Source organism: Phyllostomus hastatus, unplaced genomic scaffold (genome assembly GCF_019186645.2).
Source record: "Phyllostomus hastatus isolate PE091 unplaced genomic scaffold, TTU_PhHast_1.1 phas_contig_159, whole genome shotgun sequence".
Classification (NCBI taxonomy): Eukaryota; Metazoa; Chordata; class Mammalia; order Chiroptera; family Phyllostomidae; genus Phyllostomus; species Phyllostomus hastatus.
The window spans coordinates 6,151,921-6,157,854 of record NW_025333640.1 but is presented as its reverse complement, the minus strand read 5'-3'; positions in this window follow the sequence as shown (position 1 = coordinate 6,157,854).

The following is a 5,934-nucleotide window of genomic DNA, read 5'->3' as shown; positions in this document are numbered from 1 at the left end:
GCGAGGACTGACAGCCTTTTCTGGTAAGTCAGTCAGAAAAAAAAAAAAAGGCTCCCGGTGACAGTGACGAGTCAGACCCCAGTCCTCGGGTCTCCTTGAGCAGCTTTTCTGCCTGAGAAGTGAAGACGAGGGATTGGGCAGAAGGAGGGGAAGCTCATGCTGAAAGCTCCCACCAGCTGGGAGAAGCCCAGAGCGGAGCCCCCTCCTCCTGTCAGCGCCCTGCAGGCACCAGCAGTGATGCCACGGCAGGGAGTGGCTCTACCTGCCGTGGGCCAGGGCGGGAGGCGCTTCACAGGTGCCCGCAGCACAGCACAGCATGAACGCTGCGACTTTAGACTTAGACCAAAGTGTCTGAAATTCTGGCAAGTTACTTCTCTCTGCGAACTTCAGGCCCTCCTTCTGTAAAATGGGCGTGATGCCTTCTGGGATGCGTGTGAGTAGAAAAATGAGATTCTGTTCGGATTTGGAACACGTGGGACCTTTGATAAATGTGAGTTCTGCATCCTCTCCATCCTCTTCACATCGAATAATGCCAGCTGGATCTAAAAAGCCCCTCTCAACATGTAGTTGTGCTTTTAAAGCTGTGGCTGTGCTTTGGGGTGTCCCCCAGGAGCCTTAGGGTCTCGCAAGCTGCTGAGGGCGCTGTCACCACTCAGCGCAGTGTCTCCGTCCCTCCCCTGCACGAAGGTAGCTCCCAGGCAGCCCAGGCAGGGGGTGTTTAGATCCATCAGCATCCTTATGGAGCCCACCTTTTCTTGCCGCAAGCAAATCACATCCTGACATCCTCCTTAGCTTTTCCAGGAAGATCCCCAAATATTCCAGAATCCCAGTGTTTGAGCCTGTGTCGTCCGAGGAGCTCAGGCACCGTCTCCTGGGGCGAGCCAGGCTCTCCCATCACCTGGAGCCTGGGTGGAGAGGGGTGGAAGGAAGCATGTGTTCTGACGGGCATGGGGTTTCTTTGGGGCATGGCGGAAATGCTCTGGAACTAGATAGGGCTGATTGTTGCACAACATAGTGAATGTACTGAAAACCACTGAGTTGTCTGCTTTAAAGTGGTCAGTTTCATGTTATGTGAGTTGTGTCTCACTGAAAAGTAAAAGAGAAGGGAGGAAGCAAGCAAGTACCTACCTGCCCTAGGTAAAGAGCAGCAAATTCTAACAATTAAACTTCTCCCTCATTAATATTCATAGCAAAAGGGCCTGGGAAACCGGCATACTCACGATTTTCCACTTAGATCTCTATTGCCAGGAATCTTACACATCGTTACTACAGGTCAAAGTCACCACTGGGAAATCAGCATGACATGTGGTCGGTTTTGCATCTTGATATATTTACGTTGGGGGGTCCACTCCTGGAGCTTGACTGAACACATGCCATGGCAGATATCGCTGGTTGCCTACTCAATACCCATACCCCTGTTCTTCCTTACTAAATAGTACCCTTGATTTTATGCTAGGTGTCAATCTGTTCTGCTAAAAGGCTACATTTTGCAGACTTCCTTGCAGCTAAGTGTAGCCAATGAGAATCAAGCTGCTAATCATTGGGTGGAGCTTCCAGGAATGTTGGTTAAAGGGGAACAATTCAGCTAGAAGAGACCTCTTCTTGTCCTCTTTCCTTCCTTCCTGGAACATAGAGGTGATGGCTGGAGTTCTAGCAGCTATCTTGGATTATGAGACAACTTTGAGGATGAAAGCCATGGAGATGATGGAGCAAAAAGATAGGATTTTGGGTCTCGATGACTATGAAGCTGCTGTATCAATCATGGATTTCCAACCTCCAAAAAAGAGAAAACACAAATATTTATTTCAAACATAAGTCAGGGTTTAGTTAGCTGTTGCTGCATAACAAGCCACACCAAAGTCAGGTTTAAACAACAAACCATTTTTGGGGGGTTGGCGAGACTGCAAATTGGCAGTTTAGGCAGGGGTCTGCCAGGTGGTGCTTCGGCAGCCAGCTTCAGGTTGGCTTCAAGAGGATGACGGGCTGTTAGAGGCACCTTAGTGTGTCTTATCCTCCAAGTGTCTCTCATACCCTTTCTGCAGGATGTCTGGCTTGATATCATAGGAAGGCTGAGGCGCAAGCACAAGCAAGTACTGTCCAGCAAAGAAATAAGGAGAAGCGTGTAGAATCCTTCAGACTTAAGCTTAGAGTTGGGGCTCCATTGCTTTTGCTGCATTTATTAGCTAAAGCAACCTAAGGCCAGTCTAGAGCCAGGTTGGGTGGACACTACAAAGTCACAGGACAGAGCAGGTGGCTAGACAGAGGCTGCTCACCGGAGCTGTGGAGTGATGACTTTCATCTACTGTATTCTCTTACATGCAGTACGAAATCACTTGACATGACATGCCTTCCATTGAGCACCGTGTCATTCATTTCCAGGTACCCAAGGGCTTTTCTTTCCTTGCAGCTGAGGGACAGAAAAAGCAAGAGTGAAAACCACATACTTTCTCTGAACTTTTCTTCCTCACTTAGCGAATCAAAGAGTTGACCCCAATGACCTGGAAGTTCTCTTTGGGTGGAATAGGCTGCGTACTGTGGTAGGCTGTCTCCTATCACACCGAGGGGAAGGGGGGAGGGAATCAAGAAAAGGAGCGCACAACCCTGTCGCATGGGGGCATGAGAACCTCGCCTCTGGGAAAAGCAAGGGAGGGCCAGGAAAGGTACCAATTGCGTGGTGCTCACAGCCACGTAAAGGCTTTTCCCTCAGGGCTTTGCTGCTGACTCATGGATCTTGAGGTCCACGGGCCTCCCTCGGGTGTGGAAACTGGTCACCAAGCAGCAAGCCGGCCCCCCCCCCCGCCCGTTCTGACTGACAGTGTGCGTTTGTTAAAGTCGTTGCAGAGAAAAAGTCACACAGCCTCATTTCTGGGGAGTACGAGGCAGTGGACATTCACTTCTGTCCACGCCAGCTTGCCATCCTCTGGCACAGAGAGGCCCAAGCCAGAGTGGCTGCAAGAATTGCACTCCGTTCAGTTCTGACAGGTGCATTTTAGGAGCTCTTTAAAGGACCACCGGAACACGCCAGCAGCGAGAGCACAGCGGGAAGAAGGCAGCCATAGCTGGGCTCCCACGCAGGGCTCCTGGAGCCTCCATCCACCCCGCAACCTCCCCCTCTCAAAGGAGAGAGCCTCTCACCACCAGGTGTTTGGCTGTTTGGAATTCACTGATTAATTGCAGCACCTACAGCCGGTTGGTCTCCTTAGTAACCACACTAGCAGGGTCCCAGCTGGAAAAGCTGCTTCTTATTTTCAAAGAGGTCAAACCCTCTTCACATTTTAAAACACCTTAAATTATAACACAGATGGATTTTTCAAGCAGAGAGACACCCAAGGTTCTCCATGACTTTGCTTCTAAAATCTGAATGGGCTTTTGGGCTACTGAGGAAAAGTTGAATTTATTAATCAGTAAGAGCTAGGTTTTCAATGAAAATTTGGGCAAATCCAATTTCAAGGCAAAGAGCCTTGTGGGTGCAGGTGTTACCACCTGGAGTTTCCAGCCAAGTGTTGTGCTAGGTGATGTGAGGGAGCTGGGCCCGGCTGGTGTGGCTCAGTGGATCGAGTGCTGGCCTGAGAAGTGAAAGGTCGCGAGTTCAATTCCCAGTCAGGGCACATGCCTGGGTTGCGGGCCAGGTCCCTGGGGTGTGCAAGAGGCAACTGATTGATGTTTCTCCCCCTCTCAAAAAAATAAATAAATAAAATCTTGAAGGGGGAGAAAAAAAAGGGAGGTAGATTCAAGTGCCCTTGCCCTCAAGAAGGAGCCCGCGGAGAAGACACACACTAAGGAGTGAGGGGGAGGACAGCACGGGCTCCAGCGGCCCAGATGGGGAAGTAGAAAGCACACAATAAGGTGCTAATTGAAGATCGGGCTGGCAGTGAAAGAGGAGTTTGAATCAGAGGAAGAGATGATGTTTACCTTACGTTTGGAACAAAACATCAAGGTGCTGAGGGTCAGTTGCAGATTTTGAGAGGGGAGAGATGGGACCGTCCCAAGGCGGCAGGTGTGAGGGTTAGGGGTGCACTCCTGGGCTGGGGACTGCCGAGCAGAGAGCTGCAGACTGCGGGCGTCCACAGCGGACGTTGATCGTCTCACTGGTCTGGAGTCAAGAAGTCTGAGAGCAAGGTGTCGGCAGGACTGGGGTCTCTCGAGGCCTCTCTCCTTGGCTTGCAGAGGGCCGTCTTCTTCTCCCCGTGTCCTCACGTGGTCTTCCCCTTGCCAGGGTCTGCGTCCCAATCGTCCCAATCTTCTCTTCATATGAGGGCACCGGTTGTGCTGGGTTAAGGTCCACCCCAGTGACCTTATCTAACCTAAGCCACTTGTGTAAAGACCCTGTCTCCAAATGCAGTCACATTCTGAGGTCCTGGGGTCAGGACTTTAAAATTTAAACATATGATACTGTGCCCTCCAGATAATGTGGCTAAAACTAGTTCCTAGGAGTTTAGGAACTAAAGGTAACTATGGGACACTGGGCTACTAATGTGCACGGTGGGTCCCTTCGCCCTCTGGCTGCAGACCCAGGCATTGGTTTCTGCAGACACTCAGCTGACCATGGATGTCCTGCGTGGCCACAGCGCAGTGTCCTAGCGACACCCATGCAGTTCTCACAGCTGTGTCCTAGAGTCCTGTCATCCCTGGGAGGTACATCCTGGAGCTTGGAGTGTGAAGCCCTCAGACACTTAAGAAATGCCTTGCTCAGAGTGAGAGGGCATCCAGCCACCGCAGACACTTTAGAGGCTGGTGCTGTGAAAAGGTGTGCAGGGTGGCGCCGACTTTCTCTGTGGGGCCAGTGTCTGGATGCCCGGGGTTGGTGCTGATATCCTCATGTCTCACAGCCGATCACAAATCGATGAGTGTTCCACCTGCAGGTGCCAGTCTGATGTAGCTTGTCCCTCTGATAGATTACGCACAAGCTCATTGCCTTTCACAACCCCACACTCGATGAGGGGGTGTTTCTAGGTCTTTCTCCAGCCCCAGTCTCCTCTTGGACTTCCGGCGCCATAGTCCCCGTGCCTTCGGGAAGTTCTCACGCTGGAGTCGCCTTGATGCCCATGAGGATGTTGTCCTATCCCTTTAACTAACCTCTGTCCAAATGCCCAGGCTCAGCAATAGCATGCTCACAGCCACTCGGTTTTATAACTGAGCCATCTTCCTTCGCGCCCTTCCCTGTGCTTTGTATTTGGGATGTTATCAAGGTTAATCATTTCATCCTATTGCCATTTGTCACTTCCAGATCTCCCCTCTCTTTCGCTTCAGTCTATCCCGTGTACAGCAACTTGCCTGGTGTCTTTTGATGGCCTTTCCATTGTGCTTCAGTGTATCACTCCAAAATTCTAATTTAAAGGCAAAGAATGATAGGGTTGGAAGGTACCAGGGGCACACTGAATAGTCCATTGAACTTGAGCTCTAAAGGCCTGGGTTTGAGTCCCTGCCCTGCCATGTGACTTTGGCCAAATCACTCCTGCTTCCAAAGCTGTACCCTTATTCTTTTAGGTGGGGATAGCAATACTGAACCATGGTGGTGTGAAATTTATTTAGTTAATGTCAATGAAGGCACTTTGAAAACTCGAAGGTACACACAGATACAAAATATAATGATCATCTCTCTAGATCACTTCAAATACAACTACCTCTTACAACATTTAAAAATTGGTCTTTTCCTTTCTTGCAAGAATGAAGATGTATGAGGCAGTTCCTGTGTTAGCAAAAGTACTGGGCATTTGAAGGTGATGATGGGTCCCCTCCAGGATGGGACCGTGGGGAAGGATTGGCGGACAGGGAAGATTTGAGCCGGGTCATGAAGAATGGGTGAGATGTGAATAGGTGGAGACGGGGAAGGGGAGGGACCCTGAACAGGCTGGGTGAGCTGGCGCAGAGGAGGCTTCACAGAAGAGAGTGAACAGTAGGCAGAGGGGCTGGATATGCAAGCTGGGTGAGACT